Source organism: Cupressus sempervirens, chromosome 4 (assembly GCF_028749045.1).
Source record: "Cupressus sempervirens isolate cs-2001-9-10 chromosome 4, ASM2874904v1, whole genome shotgun sequence".
NCBI lineage: Eukaryota > Viridiplantae > Streptophyta > Pinopsida > Cupressales > Cupressaceae > Cupressus > Cupressus sempervirens.
The window spans coordinates 760,712,746-760,736,700 of NC_143121.1; the positions used below are offsets into that span (position 1 = coordinate 760,712,746).

Here is a 23,955-nt window from a genome sequence, read left to right on the forward strand (position 1 = left end):
GATGTATGCCTCTTTGATCAAATATTCTACTTCAAGTTTAGTGCAAAAGCAAGGAAAGTAGATTTTTGTCATTTTAGAGATTCCTATGCCATCCTCATAAAGTCCTTTCTTTTAGCCTTTAGTAGATATCTTCCCTTTATAATTGGACAAACCAAATAAATGTCCCTCAGTGGTGGCCCTACCATTTCTCTTGTTTAATCCGATCGTTATCTCTTCATTTTCCCTGAGCTCCATGTCATCTTGTATTTTTCTTTTCTTCCGCGGTGATCACATCAATTGCAATTTGATGTTATGGATATTGCCCTGCGACCTGCTACTGTGACAACTTGAATGAATCCCCATGGATATACACGAATCTTCGTGCCAAATAAAGATAAGATTATAGTCCTAGATTAATGAATGGCACATTCGGGTATCTTCCTTTGAGACAACTAAACCAGAGACACCGCTTTGGCCAATAGGAATTTGTTGAAACATTGTCAAGACACATACCCAAATCGACTTCAACATCAAGCAAGACAAGGACATTTGTATCTTCAGAGATGTCCACCTCACATCCATTGGGCATCGACATTGTGTCTAACACTGCAGTGTTAAAATCACACGCCAAACTCAATATTCTCTAATCACCGGTGCTTATCTCTACAACGTGGGTCCAAATATTTTTGAGGCGCCAACTTTCAACAAGAAGTAACTCGGTAATCCTTTCCGAAAGACTTTAACATGTCTAGCTCTGCCCAACTAAGTTCGACAACATTACCAAATCAGGGAAACCTCTCGGAAATCATTTATGTCATGCACACACGTGTTCTTTCATCACAAACACTTGTTCTTTACACGTTTAAGATGTAAGCATTTGGAGTGCTTTCATTCTATTCATCTACAACTTGGCTTTGATACTATGTTAAATAGGATTTTTTTAATAACTTGTAATAAAACTTGAAGATATTATGTGTGTTTCAAGTTACTTTCTCAATGCATATTATATGAGTTTAAGAGGCACGTCTTCATCTTCATAGAGACATGTCTCTTTAACTCTAGTTAGTTATCAATAACATTTCCCAAAAGTCATGATATAAAATATATGTATGTATGTATGTATGTATGCAATATGTATATATTAAATAAATTAAGTATATATCTCATATATATATAAAATATTTAGTACATTTTATTCGACTAAAACTACACTAACATTAACATAGTTCATCATATTTTGTAAGTTTTCCTACATCACCATGGAGGTTTGCTGAGACAACCATTCAAGATCCCCAACTACTGTATTCACTATATTATCTAAATAATAGGATATAGATTATAGAATTTTCTTACTTAGTGATTTCAAATGTAGAGTTCATGCTTACTTCCCCATCCATATAGGATCTTGTGGATACGATAATTGAAATCTTTCCATGGAAACAAAAAATGAACTATCCAAAAATCATTTAGAACTATTTGATGGAGCTAGGAAAAATAGTGACATAAACATGAAGAGGAAGGAAAACTCTATGTCATTGGAAGGTAAAAACATTACACATATACATACGTACATATATATGTATGTATGTATGTATGTATGTATGCAATATGTATTTATTAAATAAATTAAGTGTATATCTCATATATATATTTAGTACATTTTATTCGACTAAAACTACACTAACATTAACATAGTTCATCATATTTTGTAAGTTTTCCTGCATCAACATGGAGGTTTGCTGAGACAACCATTCAAGATCCCTAACTACTGTATTCACCATATTATCTAAATAATAGGATATAGATTATAGAATTTTCTTACTTAGTGATTTCAAATGTAGAGTTTGTGCTTACTTCCCCATCCATATAGGATCTTGTGGATACGATAATTGAAATGTTTCCATGGAAACAAAAAATGAAGTATCCAAAAATCATTTAGAACTATTTGATGGAGCTAGGAAAAATAGTGTCATAAACATGAAGAGGAAAGAAAACTTTATGTCATTGGAAGGTAAAAACATTACATTTTGAGAAAACTAAATTATAGTGACTATGAACTCAAAAAAAAAAGAGGTTGAAAAGTACTTCATGCGTACAAAATAGAAACCCTTCATGTAAATAAAGATAGATTAGAAGTTAAGGTTGATGTAGTGACTTTATATTGTTTGTTATGAATTGTATAATATATATTATGAACCTATCTTGGAATTGGGTCATAACCTTCTAATTATTTTCATTATAAAGATAAACATAAGTTTATGCAAGGAACCAATACATGGAAAAAAAGTGTGCCTTTCTCCATTTATAATCCCTCATTTACCTACCATGTCTAGTTTTGTAAGTCAAAGAGTAGCATTTATTAAACATATCATATATAAAAATATTTATGAATCAACAATATATATCTATGATAGTGTGACAAGTAATAACAAAATGAATGTTAAATAAGAGGTGTGTTGGTGTACACAAAATTATGTATTGCAACTAAGAACCCATACCACTATATGTAAATAAAATTGTATGTCAAAAATATATATTGTTAATTTTGTATGTATGGTTTCCTTTCCTATAGATTTATTCTCTTTGAATGTTTAATATAAAGTGATCAAATTGATTAAATAATTGATTGCATGTTTGTTAAGTTATTTTGAAATTTTTTTTATGAATGGTATAATTTGATTTCATTTCATTTGATGATTTGATATGTTAGTGAATGATGATTGAATGTTTTTTTCATTATATTTTTGTTGATAAAAAGGGTACCACATTTCATAATAATTGACTTGCCACTTTCCATTGTGACTTTTGAGAATAATATATTATTTCTAAACTTTATCTCCTTTGGATGCCCTCCTAAAATGAAACCTTATCCCCGTTATGCCTTTCAATATGACTTAAACTATTTGACACTTCTTCACCATATTCTCCTCTTGTAATGATTACAAACTCTCTAAGCTACCACCCTTGAAAGGTTTCAAAACCATTCACCATTGTTGCCTCTTTGAAATTTCATTTTTTTTTGTTTCTTCTTTCTTTCTTAATTTGTATACTTCCTATTATAGATTATAATTTTATTTTATCTATGAAAAAAGAAAACTTGCTATGATTATCTTCCTTATAATTTTGCTTCCTTCAATGTCTTCAATAAATGTTTTTCCCTCCTATTGGATGTTGTCAATATAATAATGGATATTCTCAAGAAATTAACAAAATGAGTTATAGAATAATAGTTTACAACTATTAGGAATATATGACCTATGTGGGAAGTGAAAAGAAAGACATATGTCAAACTAAGGCACAAACCTCAGAGATTGAGAAAAAGTTATTATAACAAAAATGAACTTAGAAAGATAAGTTGCAAAGTACTTTGTGTATAGAAAATAAGAACCCTTCCTTCACACAAAAAATTAATTTAGAAGTTAAGGTCAATGGGATGACTTTAGATACTTGTTATAAATTGTATAAAGAATGTGATGAAGTTTTCTTGTATATATTAGTAGATACAATTGGAGCTATTTTCATTACAAAGATAAACATAAGGTCATTCAAGAAATAACTAAATGGATAGATTTATTTTGCCTTATACTAATGTCTAGTTGTGTCATCCTTTTCTTGAACACTATAATGTTTCGAGAAAACCTTATGGATCATCATATTTATAGGGCATGAAATATCCAATTCTTAAAAACTCTAAACCTTATACTTATAAAAGAATATTACATTTAATAATGATATTGACCAATATAAAAAGGAGTGTGTAAAAGCTTATTGTTATCGATAATTTTTCAAATCTAATATGTTTGCAGATCAAATATTGACAATCTACTATGTTTATGCCTTGGTACAAAACTTTTTGTATTTTTGCATGAATGCTTGCAATATGTATTGAATCTAATGTGATTTTTAACTTCCTCAAAGTGGACTATACTTCTTCTACCTTTAATTCTTTGAAATACAACAAACTTGAAAAGCCTAAAACCTTTAATCCACTATAAGTTAACTGAGAATTAAAAGAAGGACAATGTTTTTGGTGTTTCCAAGTTTTAAAGATTTGTATATGTTTTTTACTTTCCTTTGTAGAATTTTGAATTACATGAACTTTTCAATCTATTGTTTTATCTAGAATTTTAACTATGACCAAAGTCAACCACATAGTGCTTTTAAGTATAATAAATATATGAATTTAACTAAAAACCATACTTTAGAAACTCAATTTTAAAATTTCATAAAATCATATGCATACATGAAGACTAGAGTTGGCAGATACAACAACTTTTAGAACATGCACACTAACATACATAAAATCACTAATTTGTCAAGTCTAATATGTTTTCCACATAATGCTACAAATTTTAATGTGTTTTAGCATGAACACTTGAATGTTTATAAACGCACAAGGAGGAGAAGAACAATTAATAGAAAGTGCATATCGCTCATTCCACTCAAGTAGGTCAAATTTATAAACATACAAAATGGGCCTATCCTCCATCAAAATTGTACAGTCGACCAATTTTCAAAAGATCAAAAACATTATGGATTTTTTCTGAAAATTTCAATGTTTGATCTTCATGATTGCATAGTTTGTATTCGAAAACAACAAAAAAATTAGGAAAAAATCATTAGGTTTTTCGTGAATCTGAAAAAAAAAAGTTTGAATTTATTTTGTCTTTAGTACATTTTAGATGGAGATTAGCCTGTCCCTACGAGAATTAGAACAAGTAATACAAAAGTATATTATTGACTTCCACAAATACGTAGCTATCCGAAATGCATCAGAGTCAAGTATGAGGCCGAGTCAACTGTTGACACAGCCATCTAGAAGATGAAAAGGTGTACGATCAAAGTCATCAAATAATAATTACTGCAATGATTACTGCGGCACTGGCTGCAAAGAAGGCCCATGTTACACTGGCACCACACCCACTCTCTCCACTGGCTCCAGCACCACTGTTTCCTCCGTCATAAGCAAAGATTTCTTTGACGCCATTCTCAGCGTTGCAGACGGCTCTTGCTTTGGAAAGAACTTCTATACTTATGACGGTTTCATCCAGGCTGCCAATGCCTACTCTGGCTTTGGCACTACTGGAACTTCTGATGACTCTAAGAGAGAGCTCGCTGCCTTCTTCGCCCATGTCACCCACGAGACTGGATGAAGTCATTAATGACAATTAATGTTAATTTCTTGTTATTGGTAATGGATTGAAGTCTAGATTAATTATTATTATGTATTAAGTTTGAATAAATTTGAACACAAAATTTTTTATGATTAATTATTATATATTAAGATTGTGTACATTAAGACTTCCCACAGTAGAAGCTCACAGCTAATGAGAGAATTTTGTTTTGCAGCTTTCTGTTACATTGAAGAGATCAATGGTGCAACGAAGGATTACTGCGATGAAACCAACACTGAGTATCCTTGTGTTGCAGGCAAAGGCTACTTTGGCCGTGGACCCGTCCAGCTATCATGGTAAATGGATCAATTCTTATTTGAGCTTTATACGTTGTTGCTGATTTTTGCCACTTGATATTAATGGATTTGAGTGTTGCAGGAACTTCAACTATGGTCCAGCAGGAAAGGACATTGGATTCGACGAGTTAAATGAACCGGAGAAGATTGCAAATGACGCCGCCATTTCGTTCAAGACGGCAGTTTGGTTTTGGATGAAGAATAGCAATTGTTATACTGCCATCACCTCTGGACAAAGCTTCGGAGCAACAATCCAAGCTGTCAATGGCGCCATCGAATGTAGCGGAGGTAACACAGACGCCGTCAACAAGCGTGTAACTTACTACAAAAATTACTGCGCGAAGTTGGGAGTCGATCCAGGGTCCAATCTCTCCTGCTAAACTTTTACAAATTTCAACTGCAATGGCAAAAATAAGACAGTAGATGAAATATATTCTGCCCTACTGTCCTCTTTATTGAAATTCATTTGCTAAATAAAGTAGTTTTTACTTAACTGAAACATCTGATGTCGTCTTTCTAGTGTGAGTAAAGATATTGAAATAGATTTCACAGTTTTCTCTGATTATGTGTGTCAGATAAAATTTTGTACTTTCATTCTACACACGAAAAATACACTTTGCAATGTGATTTACTATTTACATAATGATAATGTGTTTCAGTTTTATTTCAGATTTAAATATAAACTAATAAAAGTATCTTGAATAACTTGAACAAATTTCTACAATCATTTGTAGTAGGATGCATATTCTGGATTCGATTGTGTACTATGTTTTTGCATCAACATTTCAGATCACATTCAGTAATCCATCTTCAGTAACTTGAATGCTTCAGAGTCCATATATATTCTAATTTACCCATAATTTTTAAGGGTAGTAAGATAGTTTTTGTATTGCATTGAAGAAATTCAGAAGTCTCCCTCAAATGATATGACTATGATATGATAAGGTTATATTTAAACATCAAATATTATTTCAGAGTCTGAGTACGGTTATTCTTAAATATCGAATATTAAGTAAAAAGTAAGTCAAATTTGATTATTTAACACTTTTAGTCTAAGAGTCAGTAGTTAGTGTGATTTTTACAGCCAGAAGTGAAGCAATGTTGTCCAACACTATCTCCTATCCATTCATGAATCATGACCTGCCTAGTCCTGCTTAAAATAACTTGACTTCAATTTTTTCACATACTTTTATTACTTTTATTCTATTTTATTTATATTTTCATTATTTAAAATATGAATAACAGCATTTGAACTGTTTAAATTTAAGGAGAAATTAAGATTAAACAGCCCAATAAACACAGAGAATTATTCTACATTCTAGTTGCATCACTATATGCATATTGTTTAAATCTTATAATTTAGGATTTTAATAATTTAATTATTCTATTATTTATATGGATAACAAATTGATACAATTACATGAAAACAAAATACTTTTATTTTATATTCCAAAACACATAAGTTTTTGTAAGTTATTTTATTTTATATAAATATATAAATATTTTTCAAATCAGAAATTTATAAATTATAATAAAAACATGTAAATGTTTAGAGAAATGAAACTTACAAAACAATAATTTGTAACTTTTAATGAGAATTTAAACTGTCATTTTAAGCAATATATAAAATATATGACTTAGGGCATATGTTCAAATTACTTTTGTTCTTTGTTTATGGTGAATGTTTGAATGATTCATTAAAAAAATACATTCAAAAACATTATGGTGGCTATGCCTTTGTTTCACGAATACCTCATAGATCTTAAATGGATAATAGGATTTTAATATGTATGGTGATGACGGATGAAACCCATGATGAAAATGGGGAGGAAAAGAAAGATGTTAGTTTGAAAGAATACATGACAAAGTAAGGATATGTCTAATTTTTATGTATCATTCATGATGCTAGGTTGAAGTTCTTGCTATAGGAAATTGGACATACCAATTCATTTCTAGAAACAAGTTTCAATATGTTTTATAAATCCTTATCAAGGTCTAATGTAGGAATGCAAATAGGTATGATGAAAACAAAATGTTTTGAAATTAAGAAGCAAGCAAAATGGGGGCTGACCCATAACAAAGAAAAATTAATGTCCAAAGATCAGTTGGAAGTCATTACCATGAGATTACCCAACCCCCTTTCTAAATTTCAAAAACCCACCCATAAGCATAATAGTAAAGTAAGTACTACTAAAAATAATGAAAGTATTAACAATATATATAAACTTGGCCATTAGATACAAGCTAGCCATTAAACCAATCCAAAATTTAAAAAAACCTAAAGGAGCTCAAAGGCCAAGCAGTAAACTAACATAAGAAAAAAACTAAAGAGGAAGCACACTACCAGGAGGTAACCAATCACTGGTTCCTTGGGTTGTCCAAGAGCAGGCGAAGCCAATCATCGGCTAGGAAACCATATAGAGAGTGAGTAGTCTCCACCTCCTTGTCTTTGGTTGCACCATCCTTGTTATTATGCATGAGATAGAGCATAGTGTTCACCGAGTTCATAACATGCATAGAGAAATTGGCAGCCCTATCAAATTTATTTTCTAGGTCCACATTCTTTTTTATCAGGTCAACAATGGACCTCTCTAACTTCTACACCTCTGGGTTTCTAAGTGCTTTGTCATATGTTTCAACTATGGCATTTTTCTATTAAGTTGGATCTCCCCCCAAATCCTTACACACTTGATCCCCATCTCCTCCATTAACACCTGCGTGGGTATGTCTGATCTGTTTCACTTGCTGTACTAGATCTTGGAGCATGTCAAGTCCTAGGAGAATTTTGTCTTCTAGATTATCCCAAATCAAGGGTGTTCTACAAGTTCTTCCATATAAAGCTTGGAAAGGAGACATACCTATAGACCTGTGATAACCGTTATTATAAGAAAACTCAACTAAGTGCAAGAATTCTTCCCATTTGTTTTGTCTATCCATGAAGTACATCCTAAGCATGTCTTCAAGAATCTGATTTACACGCTCAATTTGTCTGTCAGTCTCAGGATGATATGCAGAATTGAAATTCAGTGGAGTACCAAGTTCACGTTGCATAGACCTCCAAACTGAAGATGTGAAAACTAGGTCCCTATCTGATATGATCTTCTTTGGAATCCCATGCAGTCTTACTACCTGCTCCATAAAAATTCATGCTACAGAAGCAACATTATAAGAAGATCTTACAGGTATAAAATGTGCAACTTTGGTTAACCTGTCAACTACAACCATGATTAAATCATGCCGCCTAGCTGATAATGGTAATCCCACTATGAAATCAATGGAGATGGTATCCCATTTCCATCTAGGTACACTGTGCGACTAAAGTGTACCAGTAGGATGTTGATGTTCAACTTTCACCCTTTGACATTCTAGACATCTAGCCACAAAATCTGCAATATCTCTCTTCATACCTAGCCAATAATAATGTTGTCTAAGATCAGCATTCATTTTATTAAGACTAGGATGTGCTAAATAGGGCACTTTATGAGCTTCAGACATAATCAAATTTTGTAACTCTTCAACTTTAGGAATGTAGGTTCTATTTTTGAAGATCAGTAATCCATCAGAGCTGATAGAGTATCCTTCATACCTACCTTCCAAAGTGCTACCACTTTCTACTATAGATAAGACATCTAAAAACCAAGGATTAGCAATCAAATTTTGCAATATTTTCTCCTTCAAATCAATTGTGAGAATTAATGAAGAGAGTTCATGACATCTTTTGCTAAGTGCATTAGCCACCTTATTCTCTTTAACCTGCACATATTTTACTTCAAAATTATATTCGCACAAGAATTACATCCATTTGCGTTGTCGTGCATTCAGAGTGGGTTGTGTAAATATATTTTGAAGGCTTCTATGATCAGTATGTAAATCAAAATGTTGTCCAAGGAGAAAATGTCGCCATTTAGTCAATGCATGCATTACTGCTGCCAATTCTAAATTATGAGTAGGATAATTAATTCCATGATCCTTGAGTTTCCTGGACTCATATGTAATAACCCTGCCTTCCTGCATTAAAACTGCTCCCAATCCATCTAAAGAAGCATCTATGCAAACCACAAATTCTTTACTGGAATCAGGCATAGTTAACATAAGTGCACTAGTTAACCCAGCTTCTACCTTAGACTATTATTGTAGCTTCTTTGTTAATCAGGCATAGTTAACATAGGTGCACTAGTTAACAAAGAAGCTAACTCAACTTGCCATACCAACTCATCCTTTCTCACAGGAATATCACATTGATTAACCAAATTGGCAGAAATGAAAGAATTAGGGGCACTTGAGTCAAATAAAATGAAAATTTTTGTACCTTGAAAATTACCTTTGGTCTCAATCATCATGTTCTGATGTTCTGCTTGATTATGGTCCACAGTAGCAAATATACGGTGGTTCCTTCCTGAATCACCAAAAGTAGCCTCAGAACCCGATGCTTTTAACCTACCCTGATTATTGCCTCGAAGAGGAAAATTCCATTGTAGATGACCCAAATGCCCACAATGCCAACATTCTGCTCCTCTTTTGGTGCTCTTATCCTATGAGGAATTTTCTTGTGGTAGTGCATAACTTTTCTTCACACTTTCAGCAAGCTTAAAGGATTTAGGTAGTTCAGGGACTTTAAAACTCTTGTTTGATTTGGCAAATTTATTAAATTTTCTCTTCTGAGATTTACTTACAAAGCTACTAGGTGCTACCTTAGAATTATCCTTGAAAGGTTTTTGACTCTCATTGTTGCTTGGAACTGGTGGTTTAGCAGTGCTTTTGATAGAAAAACTAGATTTCATTTCAGTAAGTTTAGCCTAATTAGCAGCTTCCTTAACAATTTTTGGTTTGAAAGCTCTCACTTCCTCACACATCCTAGGATTTAATCCTCTGATAAAATGCTACACCAAACATTTATCACTTTCATTCCAGTCGGAATACTTCTTTAACTAAAAGAACTTTCTTTCATATATTTACACTGAAAAATTACCTTGTGAAATGTTAAAGAATTCCTTAGACCTAGATTGCTGCCAATACTTAGACAGGAACCTTTCCCGAAATCTCTCTAAGAACAATTCCCAAGTGACTTGAGAAATATGAATTCCAAGGTGTTCTAATTCCATTCTCCACCATATAGATGCAAAAGACCTTAACTTCATTGTAGTCCAACGAACTTTCACATTAGTGTGATAATCATGTAGAATAAAACATCTTTGTTGTTTATAAGCCAAGCTTCTGCTTCATTACCAGCTTCTGTTCCATTAAAATATGGACCTTTAAGCTTAGATAGGTCTTTTAGCTGAGTCCTGATGACAAGATCTTCTACTATAGCCTAATTGGCATTAGGAATCTGTAAATTTTGAGCATTTTCTCCCCCACCAAGAATATTATTCCTAGCTTCAATCCCATACAATCATTCAAAAATTTGTTGAAGAATTTCAGCTTGAAATCCCCCTTGCTCTTCAACATGAGGAATTTCATTACCAAGAATTTCTTGACGAGCCTAACCTCTACCTTGGCCACGACCGTAGCCTCTACGTCCTCCTCTGCCTCTACCTACATTAGCATCAGCATTAGGGATACCTCATCCCTGTATTCCTCGTGTAACAGGAGGCATACTAGAATTCCTATAAAAGAGATTTAATTAAAATCTTCCTAGGAAGCTTAATAAAACCCTATTTTAAAATATCAAGTCCTGAATGTTTCAACTGGGCTCTGATACCAAATGTAACACCCCATCCATAACTAAAAGAAAAAAACACAATAACAATAATTCCATACATAGATACAAGTATAAAACCCGAACAATTTTATTTTTATTTTTACTTCAAATCATATTACCATTACAAAATAACTTTTACAACCCGGTACTAAAGTGTACTTTTAACAACATTATAAAATTTCTAATCATTACATCTGAGTATATAAATATACTCTTATTTTAAATACAATCAATTATACAAATACTTTTAGATTGACACTAATCATAATCAGATCCTAATTTATTTGTAACCATTAATCAAACTACAATCAGTCCTTAATGATTAGGTAGTAGTTTCTACTTCCAAGACCATAAACAAATCCTATAACAGACCTGAAATCAAAACAAACACAGCTGAAAAACACAAACAAGGCTTAGTCACACTAAATAAGCTGATGAGTTCTCTAGTAAACCTGCATGTTAGATTTAATAACAGCATGAAATACATGTATCCAAATAACATATTATCTAAAAGTTCAATTTTTCTTTTCACAATCAGATTTAAAGAAAGTACATAATTTTCCTACAAACAAATATGCAGAAATAAACTCGCACAGAATATGCCAAAGTAATAATATAGTAGTTCATGGGTGTCAACATAAGAATCTACATTCATCCATTCGTAGGATTCTATATGTCAGGTGAATCCATAATGTTCTTATCTTGTTATATGTAACCCAACCCATGAATTTTAGATATTACCACTTGATTAAATAACTGTCATAAACTTTCCCATAAGGATCTAGACTAGTGCTGGAGGGCATCCAGAAAAATAATTCTATCACCACAAGTTACTCGCCTTATGATAGCCACCCAATCTAAAGGATCATACTTGCATAATCTAATACACACATAATTCTAGTTTTACTAATTAGAAGAAAATTAAAATTTAATTATTCAATTTCAACTAATAAACTATTTCTTTTGGTTGAATATAACAATTGAATTAGAAACCAGAAATTATCATTTAACACCAAACTTCCAATCTTTCCATTGTAATCACTTATTAGATTACCAAACAAAACCATAATTGCAATTTTCCAAAAGCAATCCATATTTCAAAGTATCAAATGCAACCTTGCCCCTTTTATTTTCCATAAGAAACCAAACTTTTCAATAACACATTAACTATATTTTTAACATTTAAACTGTTAACAAAGAAAGGATTTTTTTTCCATTTCAAAAAACAAGTAACCACAGTAACCTCATAATTATATATATATATTTCAATTCTAACAATCTATTCATAAGGAAACACACACACACACACACACACACACACACACACACACATATATATATATGCATACATACTTATTCTTACATATACCAATATATATATAAAGCCTTATTAATTTAAAGTTAGAATTAAAATAGATAAATAATCTTTTCCACTGTATGAATCTAACAACTTGCTGATATCGGATAACTAAAATTTTCACTACTAAATATGGTAACTATTTGTCAAAATGTCGATGTCAAAGAAATTGAATGCTGACTCTTATCATACTCAAATTTTCTTGTACCAAAATCGATGTAATATAGATTTCCCATCCAAAAATAATAACTGCAAACAATAAAATAGTTGAGCCTAAAATTTCCCAAATCTCTGAAAACTGATATAGCCTAAAAAGTATTCATGTTTGCATTCGATGGTTAAGACTAAATGTAAGTTAACAACCACAACAAATTTTACTAAGCTATGGTTTAACACAAACAGCCGTAACCATCATGAATAACAGTTTTGTTTACTAAATGCTATCTAAATCCAATACCAAAACAAAGTTTATAATTATATAAAATGTTTAACAATAACTATTTGACTAAATGACCATCTTATGTTCTTAATGGCTCTATTAAATAACAATCATAAAGCAACCAAAACCGCATAGGATGCAATTGTCTTGAAAGACCCAAACCCACATAATCATTTTGTGTGAAACATAAAACCCCTTTCTTAATTTTTCCTACTTAGCATTTTAGTTTCACTAACATCACCCACATATTCATTATAAACCTAGTTGCGAACACAACGTACAGAGTATTTACATTCTCACACCCGATTTTGGGTTTATACAGAGTTTAGTGATGAACACACCAAATTCTGCATACACACAGAGTTGGGTGTCAAATTTTCCACATAGCAACTTTTGGTATTCAATATTTACCATATCTAAATGATACATAACAATAGAAATAGGATAGAGTTAAAGAAAAGCCCCCTGCCTGTGAAGTGCGGGATGATACTCAAGGAAAAGCTGCTTGGAGAACCCTCTACTTCAAACTCATAGCCCAAGCCTCCAAACTCTCCAAGCCTTGTCACGGAGATACCAATGAAACCCTCTCAACAACAAAAACTAAGAAATACAACCATGGAATGATAGAAGAATGAGGAATACGAAATCATGAGGATTTATAGAGCTGGAGTGAGAATCAAAAATCTCCTTCATGGTCGCCAGTATCGCCATATAAGCACAAAGAAACCCGTTCAATAGAGTTTCCATTATACCCCAACTAGAGTTCATCAATGGTGGACTGAACTCAAGTTTCAGCTAACTCCAAGCCAAAACGATAGACTAAACATGCAAAGTAATGCTCATAACTACGAGCTTATCCCTAGAACCCCATTCCTTAGCCTTCTTCGACACTTGGCGAATGCAGTACCAGTTCGCAATTTGATGAACCTGCCCACCATTAATTCCCATTAACATTGCTTCCATATGCCAAGTCCAAAACAATGCTAAGTTTTAGTTAGGCTAGCGGTCACGCATGGTAAAGCTTAGGTTAGGTCTTAGTTCAAGTTCAGTCTTAATCGCATGCATTAGGTTAGCTTAGGTACTAACTTAGTATTAACATAGTATTAGGTATTAATGTTAATATTAATATTTATATTAATGTTAATATTAATATTAATATTAATCCTAATTAATATTGAGATTATTGTTTATCAATATCAATATATATATATATATATATATATATATATATATAAACATATAATTATAACTTTTATAAATATAAATACAAGAGCACATATATACAAACAATTACATATATATATATATATATATATATGTATGTATGTATGTATGTATGTATGTATGTATGTATGTATGTATGTATGTATGTAATTATTTTATACTAATGCACTTATATATATATATATATATATATATATATATATATATATATATATATATATATATATATATATATATATACCTAAAAACTGGCAAATAAAAGATTCTAGGTATTGTTAAAGCCACCTTAATCAAAATTCTGAAAAAAAAAAACAAAAAAGACAAATGTAAAGAAACCGAAACCTTTCCAAAAAGAATTTTTAAAACTAGATTGTCTTATCTAAAAACCATTTTCTTACTGCAGGATTCTTGAATCTAAATTGATTCAGATAATGAGATCCCAATAATAACACAATACTAAAAGTATTAAAACATTTATTCTTAGAATCAGATCTTAGAAACATCTGAATTCTCATAGTGTTAAAAAAAAAAAACATAATGATGCTAGAAACTAAATAGTTTTCTACAAAATCAACGTTTCAAAACAAGTACCAAACCATGCAGTAAATTAAACTAATCTCAGAGTCCAAGGTAATAGATGCAAAACTATCAGGGGCATGACATATACAGCTTTATGAAGCTGACATACCATATTCTTCTTTTTGAGATCTATAAATCCTTCAACCTATTTAGTGTAAACTTCATCATAAAGTATTCCATTCAAAACTGTAGATTTGACATCCATTGGGTACTCCTTAAATCCTTTGTAAGTAGAATATGCAAGTAGAGTTCTTACTCATTCTAGTCTTGCAACTAGAGAAAAAATTTCCCCATAATCAATTCCTTCTTCTTGAACATATCCTTTACATACCAATCTTGCCTTTTTCCTTGTGACTTCACCTTTTTTCATTTTGCTTGTTCCTGAATACCCACTTTGTTCCAATAACATTCTTGTCCTTTGGTCTAGGTATTAGTGTCCATGTTTTGTTCTTCTCTATCTACTAAATTTCCTCATTCATTGCATGAATCCAATCCTTATTCTCCAAAGCATATTTTACTAATTTGGTGTCAAACTAACAAAGTAAACATGTCTCACTTCAGAGTCTTTTTCTTGTCAAAACTCTAGATTCTTTATCTCCAATGATTTTCTTAGATGCATGATGCCTTCTCACATATTTTTATAGTACAAGTTCTTTCCTTCTCCCTACTTCTATAGGTTCATCTTGAAAAATGATTTCATGTTCATTTTGTTGTTTTGGTTTAGGTTCTGGTTCAGGTTATGCTTGCTCAGCATTGTCTACCTCATGTTCAGCTTCATCTGCATATTCCTTGACATCATTTTTCTATTTCTCAGCACCCATAGTGTTGGAATTACAATGATAAAGGTAAACTTCTAAGAGCGGGTGGGGTGAATCAATAGTTTAAATTTTGACCCATAAAACATTCACCAAATATCCATCTCATACATTCAATATGTAAACTAAAATACCATATAAAGCAAGTACATCTAAATCATGTAAACAAGTAAACATTCACAAATATATGACACCAGATATGATTACCCATAAAACCTCCAACGAGAAGGTAAACTTGGGGTGGGGATGACACCCACAAATCTTCACTACTGCAGTAATAAAGTGTATCCAATGAAGGTTACAATGTTTGATCATAAGACATGATATACCCTATGAAAAGTATACCCTATTAAAGGCTTACAAAGACTGTTAGGTCTTACCCTGTTAAAGGATTTCAACACCCTATTAAAAGTGTGCCTTGTTAAAGGACTTTAACTCAAAATAAAAAAAAGAACCTTGTTAGAGGATTTCAATATAACCTGTTAGGACTACTTTGTGAAGAGATTTAACAAATTCATCTATTAGAATGACTCAGCTTTGATCCTGTGGTTAGCACTTTGTGACTTGATGACAGATCACCTCTAATCTAATGTATCCTTGATCTTTCTTAATTAGATGTCTCTCTGTCATTTACTATTTCCTTCCTTTGTTCTCCTTTAACTAATTCTGCAATTCAATTTCAATTCACAATACCTTAGTCACCATGAATGCTCTGTTTATGCATGCAAAACTTCTCTCTTTACTCCTCTCATACACATATGAAGTTTAGGATTTTTCCTCCTTAAGAATACCTAGGTGACTTAGGGTTAGGTATGAATCAATGGGTGTGATTAATCCATTTTGCCACTTAAACCTTCCCTTTACCTAATTGAATGCATGTAATGCATAGAGATTTTGATTTGAGATTTGTCCTTATCACCAAACTATCATAATTCAAGCTGTAAGTAGGCTCAAAAATAGATTACATAGTAGTTTGTGCCATTACAAACAACTATAACAAAACTATGTTACTAAACATTTGAAGTCTCTGATGCTTAGAAAATACTAATTTCTATATTGTGACTTTATATCTAAATGAATCAGTATGCACTACTTAATAGGCTTCTATATCACTCAGCATACACTATCTTCTCAACACTTGAATGACTAAACACTCACTATGGACTTGACATGCTCTATCTTAAATACATGTTGTTCTTGACATGTACTACTTGTTTGGCATGAACTAAATAAATTACTTAAGTGTATAGATATTCACTTGTCAAAACCAATCTAAGATCAACAATCTCCTCCTTTGACATGAGTGTCAAAAACACTTGGTCATGCATTGATATCCTTATTCTTACGAGCATAACATATCTCTTATTCAACTACTATACAAAATTTCAAATTTTAAATTTTTTGCAAAAACTCATACCTCAAAATTTGATAACACCCCTTGAGTTGTTAGATCTATTTTTGTATGCAAAATATTACTCCTACTGAGTAGATATGCTTCAATTGATACTCTTTTACTTTCTTGCTATGCTTGCTCCCACATGCTCTCTTTATCTCCTTTGCTTAAGCTAACCTTCTCCCCCTTTGCTTATTCTCCCCCTTTTTGATATTGATTTCAATGGGCTATACACTGATAGTGCATTTTCCAAGAAAGATTTATGGACTTCAAGAATAATTTTGAGAGCTGCATCCCAATTATCACAAGCTACATCCAAAGACTTAATTTGGATAGCCAGCTTGGCAACAAGGTGAACTAGGCCATCTAATGTAGAAAGATTGGGGTCAATCTTCATAAGAGTTTCTGCATAGCATAATTCCTTGTGAAAAATCTCCATGTGTAGAGTCAACATGGTTTGGATGATAATTAGTTTGGCCCTTATGTTGGCTTCTTCTATAGATAATGCTACTAATTGACTCTGGGTTTGCAATAGAGTTTTGAAATGCTTGTCACTTTTAGTTGGAGTCATGGAAAATTTAGGTCTTGATGACTATATGTTACTCTCCAAGCTCAAGATGTGATTCCTTGTTTCTTATGTGAAGAGTGTGGGATTGCACAATTTAGTGTATAGTGAGAATATGTTCTCAAGTACCTTCTTCACACTCTCTACCTTAGTTGCCAATGTAACTTGTGTAAGTGATATATCACTAGATATTTTCTCATTCACTTTACTTTGAAATTTCTTTTTAGACCATTCTAATAATTTTACATTAGTATCAAGGTTTACATCACTTACCTTTTCCACTATATTTGTCAATTGTTCAATGAGTGGCTTGGTTTCATCTGAGTAGGTAGACTGAATGCATCTAGGAATATGTCTTTAATATCAAGAAAATATTTCTTTTTCCTATGCTCCCTTCTAAGTAGTTCTTGATGTTTCTTTCTAGATGAGGCTTCTTGTATTATACCCATCTGCTCAATTGTCATTGTGGCATAATCATATTTTGGCAAAACAACTTCTTCATCCAGGCTTACATTTCCATATGTTATTACCTCTTTTGCCTTTGATGAACTTGGACTTAGCATGAAGAATTACAAAGGTGTTACATCTATGCTCAACTTCTGAAGAGTGTGACTAGAAGGAGTGCCAAATTCTGGTAAAGTTACCGGGGCTTGGATTGTTGCTTGCTCCTTCATCTTTAGTGTCAAATCGATCTCTTTAGGTTTTTCCTTTTCTACCACAATGTATTGAATTGCACCTTACTTAAACTTGTGTTGGAGGTGTAGATAAGTCTATTTGACCTATTTGACTCTGTGTTTCAGTAGTGGTTGGAGTTTCCACTTTATCCTCTCTAACTGTATCAACCTTTTTGGGTGTAGCTTTTGGTACTTTATCTAAAGGTTGTACATTAGTGACTTGAGGGGTGATGGTAGGTGGTTCTTTTGTATTCACATCTTCCCTTGTAGTGTTAGTCACTGATTTTTGAATTTCATCTACACTCGACTAATAGTAAACAACTGTGTCACCCTCTGTAATATCTAGGAGGGTTATGGCCAAAATGCTTTTGGTCGTACTAGTTTTGGCTGAACACATTTTGGCCATACAAACATGGTATTTTTGCATGTTGATGTAGACTATACCATTTTGGCTGAAACCCCCACTCTATATAAAACTTTTGAAAAACACTTTTTAGCTATCATTTTCACTATAGCAATTTTGAGTTTCTTGGAGAGCGGTTAAGGTATTTCGGCCATAATAGGTTAGTTGTTTTTTTTTTCTTTTTAAAATTTTTTAAAAGATTTTTTGATTAGTAAATGTTAATGGTAGTCAAATTAATTATTTTTTACATGTTTTATGAGTGAATTATTTAGGTTTATTAATTTTTTAATATATTTAATTTATTTTTTAGATTTGTTAGGAAATTATTTAAAACATAAGCAAGAATGTAGTCAAACATTGGGTAAAAATGTAGAAAAACATTAGGTAAAAATGAAGAAAAATATTAGGTAAAATGTAATTTTATATGAAACTTAGAAACTCTTGTACCTTTATATAAAACTTAGAAACACTTTTACATTTATGTGAAACTTAGAAAAGTTGTTTAACCCTGTAGCTAAATCAAAATCTAATTTAGTCAAGAATTTTTTTTTTTTTATCACATATACATGTGTACACTTAGTTATAATTTAATCAAGAATTATATTCTTTTATCACATATACATGTACATGTACAAATATTTATTTTTCACATTTGCATGAGCATGTTAACATACATTAGATATGGTCTCTAAGATAATTTGTTTTAAAATACATGCACATGATTGAATACCACCATACATTTAATGTTGTGTATTTATATACATGTGTTTCAAATTAAATTTTTCTTTTAATTATTTTAATTTATACACTTGTATGTGTGTGTGTGTGTGTGCGTGCATGTAAAGATCTCTAGATATTTATCAGTCTTTTAGCTTCACACTCATATCCTCATTCATTATATACATTATGGAATCTAGTTCTGGGGATCGTGCTCCTACATCCTCAATGGATAGAGTGTCCATAGAGGGGGTTAGAGTGTTGAGTCTGGCATAGCATGCAAATCCACATCCTCCACTGATGATAGAGAGAAGTTATTTAGAGATACACTTGCCAAATTATCTCACGCTATATAGGTTCTAGACTCCTCACTTTCTTCTTCTACCACCTTCCCTAATAGGGAGAAGATTATAGCGATGCAAGAGGAGTTGTTTCGTATGAATCAGATCATTGAATCATATAACCCTTTTGATGATATCAATATTGAGACATTTTATTCTTCTCTATCTCACAGTGTCACTGGCACTATGAAAGTTTAGACAGGTTGACACTGAGGTCTCCACTACCATGGTGAAGACCATGTTTCCATTTTATATAGATAGAGCTAGAGTTAGTGGCTACTCTACAAGGAAGTGTACTAATGAGCTTGTCACACCATTTATATATCCTTGTTATTTGGTTACTCATCATAGATGGCCATAGAAGGATGAGTTCCCTTTATATTTCTACAAACAATTGTTTGTAGAATTTCATTTACACCATGATGTTGATTACGTAGATTATCTAGGTCATGTTCGGTAGGGTCTACGTACACTTTCAGAGAGATTCAAACCTGTGGACACCCTTGCACCTGTTAGTAAATGGGCAATGGTGGGTCCAAACCTTTTAGTTATGCCGAGAGGTCCATAGATGGTTGTTGCAGGCTAGAGTGTTCCTAATGACAAAATTAGGACATATATTTATTTGAGCATTACCACTATCACTACATAGTTACAAGAGATTTCTTTTGATCAGTGTGGTAGATATATGTTACGATCTTGAGATACTGTTCCCATAGTTGCATCATCTAGCATAGGTGTTGATGATGCATATGGGGTAGCAGACATACCTTCTCCACTAGAGGTTTTTGTAGTCTCAGATGTGGACGCATTGCATTGTTTGGGATCCTTTTTAGAATTTGATCTTTTGAATTCATATTGAGCATTATCTACAATCACATGGATTCTACTTCATGACATCGGCACTCAGATCAGTCATATTTTGTCACGTACAATAGGATCATAGGGTTCATAGAGGTAGGAGGACATTCCTGCACCTTCTACTACAGTTGCTACTACACATGCCCCTAACTACTCAGGACCCTCCAACACCCCCTCCCCACTTAGATGGCACTATCGACTTGGATGCTGATAATGTTTTATCATTGCATGATTCAGATATCAGTCATATTAGCAAAGCATTACATGATGCTACAGTAAATATGTCTATATTTTTAAATTCATTTTAATTATGGTAAAATTTACACTTAAACATATAGGAACAAATATGTATATTCTTGATACAATATAAATTGTGTGTACATATATATGTATATATATGTGTGTTTGTTTCTGTATGTTATAGGGTTTGAGTGATAGTATGTTACATTTTGGTGATCTGCAGACACTGACAGATCCTACAAGTCATGAGTCTTAGGTATGTTACAATTTAAATATATATTTGATTTATATGTATGATCACTAATACATTAGGGGTCAATTTGCGACAGCAAGAAAATTTAATGTATTTTTGGCCTTTTTTTTCAATTTTAGCCCGATGCCATCGCAATTGCGATGGAAAACGTCACAATTGTGATGCCACTGGGATATAAGAGAAAAAAACTGAAAAAAGTCGTTCATTTGAAAGAAATCGACATAGGGTTCTTCGGAAAGGGAAGGCAAGAGACTTCAGAAGCATTGAGAGGGGCAGGGACGACTTGCATCTAGCGCTAACTCGAGGGATTGAGAGGGGTAGAGACCCACATCGGCTAACTCAATGCATTGAGAGGGGCTAACCTACTATATTCTATGGGAATCTCTATGGTGAAAAGGCCAAGGGCAACATTTAGAGGAGGATGATGGCAAGGTGCAAAACAAACAAACCCATTACTCTTAGAATCCTTTTTTCTCCAATCATTATTATTATTATATATATGAAGTAGAAAATGGGAGGATACACAACCATACCAGATGTAAATTATCTCTTGGCTGCCAAAAATGTGGTGGGCTCAAGCTATTTGCAATTTATCTTCCCATGTCCCACAGATGGTCATGCATTCTCATTATAACTATAAATGTTTCTCATGAATTCCCTTTCATTTTCTAAATAAGACACTTGTTTTTAAGTGTTTCCATTACATGCCGAGAGCTCCATGCTGATGCCTCCCATACTTCCATTGCAGCGTGCTTGGATTTGTCAACAAAAAAACATGCAAAATCCATCAAAATTTGTTGTTCCTCATAGTCCAATGCATCAAAGCTTATTTTAAGGCTTTGGTGTATGTCTCGAGGCAATGTCTTGGTAACTTTATTCAATTCTAACCTCCAACAATTCTAATCTCTGTCACGAACATGACTGCCAAGAACTTGAAGTGATAGAGGTAATCCTCTACATACATTCAGGAAGGAGTTAACTAGATATATGGGACACGACTTATCATTGTAATATATATATATATTATCTATGGATGGAAAGTATATTCAGTCACCATGATATTATGGCATCCACATTGTATCTACAGTAATAATCCAGATTTATTGAAGGACCAATTCAAGGTATCATTAAATCACAATAGTGAGGAAGTATCTATATTGGGTGTGGTATAAGATGAATCTTTATTGGAAAGTATTTCCTTTGATAGAGCCAAAGTGCCTAATCAAATATTATGATAATATCTACAATGAAAATCAGGCAATCATTTTACATTTAAACCATAACCATATTAATGCAAACAACTGTAGTTCATATGTTTCAACATATTCAACCTGGTAAATAAGGGAAATAAATAACAAAAGTTTCACCAAAATCTCAATGCACCAAATATTGGAGATAAATAGACATGACTTTGAGTAGCCAAAAATGGACACTGAGTTGTTATGTTGTCAGATGGAGCAATGAGGTCCCAAGTTGAAGGCGGGCATGAAGGTGCCTCCATGAAAATTAGGCATCCATATGGCTTACCCCTACAAACTAAGCTTGCCACATTGTTCACATGTACAAATCCACTGATCACATGTATTTCCATTCTTATTATTTTTAAGCTTGGTCATGCTACCCTCTAGTAAACACAAACCTCCATACCTATTTTTGAGCAAATTTCTTTTGTTAAGCATCTCTATTTTATTCATAAATAAATGAATGTCATAATTTGGTATACTAGTTAATAAGAGGAAATAGTTAGTTCAATTCAATCCCCCATTAAATTTTAAACTAAACGCATAATTATTTAAATCTTGATTGACTTTTACAAAATAAAACTAAAACTAAAACAAAAAAGATTTGAACTATAATAATATACTAATTTGTGACATTCTAGAGTTACTCCCACACATGACATGTAAGCTTTGTGATGAACGACTATACTAGAGCTAAAAAAACATGGGTCATCCACCTCTCTCTTCCAAATCCATTGGTACCACTGCACACTCCTGATTCACTCTCTAGAAGAAATTGATATTAAAAAAACTTTTTGCAAATAATTCCAATCCATAACTTGCAAATGGATAGAATATAAATTCACATAATCATAATATAGCTTAATGGGTCAAGACTACTATCTCCAACATAAGCAACAATAACAAAATGTATGATTGCATCAAATGCATTATTTTTAAATATGTTATCAACTGGACTTTTCTATTAAAGGCTCTCATGCTGAATTGTAACAAATGGTGAGCTCAATAAATAATAATCTCTTAAATTCAAATGAATTAACATCATTTATCAATTCAAATACAACCATTTTCTCACCCAAGTCAACATTTATGAAATGTAGCTAGTTAGAGTTCAAAAATAATTGTCGTAACACATGTACAACTCCTATATTTCCCAAGATAAATTGTCCTACAATTTTGTAAATATTAAATTAACTCCTCCACCATCCTTGACTTCATTGAAAGGTAGAAGAGGATTTGTTACATAAATTTCAAATTGCGTAGGGGAACATAATTCAGTTTAGGAACTTCAAATTACCAAAAAAAATTGTTGCTTGGCTTGTTTGATGAGGGGCACTAACTATAGTATTTCTTCGTATCATCATGCTTAAAGCAGACACATACATTGTTTGCCATTTGAGGCTATATCTAAATTATGGGAGGGAAAATATTAGTATCTAAATGGGGAGATCAGAAAGCTGACCAAAATTTGTTAATGTATTTGTAATTTATCTTAATTTTTCGACTGTGTTCAAGAATTATTTTGTTTTCCTGCAATTTCAGGTATGGATTTTACGATGAATGTCTGAGATGATATGGAAATGCAAATGTATGGAAGTATTTTAAAGATCTCTTTGATTACTTGCCACTGACAGCCTTCATTGAAAGCCAGGTAAAGAAAAAGATATTATACACTATTTTGTTGGTACCTTGTGCAGCACAACAAG

General features: G+C 32.3%; 1 pseudogene; it reads left to right on the forward strand.

Annotated features, from left to right (window-relative positions):
• The window catches only part of LOC149563597 (endochitinase B-like), a 68,848-nt pseudogene extending 63,019 nt beyond the window's left edge, over positions 1-5,829 (forward strand).
• Positions 5,830-23,955: the final 18,126 nt, after the last annotated feature.